Here is a 481-nt window from a genome sequence, read left to right as displayed (position 1 = left end):
TTAGTGTGATTGGAACTGATTGACACTTCATCCTATGAGGTGATGTGGATTTCATCAAAATTAACAGTTTTCACTAACAAGTATTTAAGTATTTTATATTATAAGTAGTACATTTTAATTTAAAACATAAAATTTTTAAACATTCGTCTGTTAGTAATAAGCTAGAATAAGAAAGGATAGTTAAGTTGATAAAGGAAATTAGTCTCTTTTTCTTTCTTGTATAGACATAGGAACACTTATTTGAAGGGTTAAGTAGTGAAATCGTCCCTAAGGTCTGGGGTGAAAATCAAAATCGTCTCCGACCTTTTTTTGTTATTAAAATCATCCTCAACGTTACAAAACGTTATAAAATCGTCATTTTCCACTTCAATTTTATTTTTTTACCATATTACCCTTCATTATTAATAAAAATAATTAAAAATAATATTAAAAAAATTAAAATAATCTTACCCCCTCTTTTTCCCTTCCCCTCCCGTAACTC

The sequence above is a fragment of the Arachis ipaensis genome, chromosome B10 (assembly GCF_000816755.2).
Source record: "Arachis ipaensis cultivar K30076 chromosome B10, Araip1.1, whole genome shotgun sequence".
Classification (NCBI taxonomy): Eukaryota; Viridiplantae; Streptophyta; class Magnoliopsida; order Fabales; family Fabaceae; genus Arachis; species Arachis ipaensis.
Note: the sequence above shows the minus strand (reverse complement) of the source record.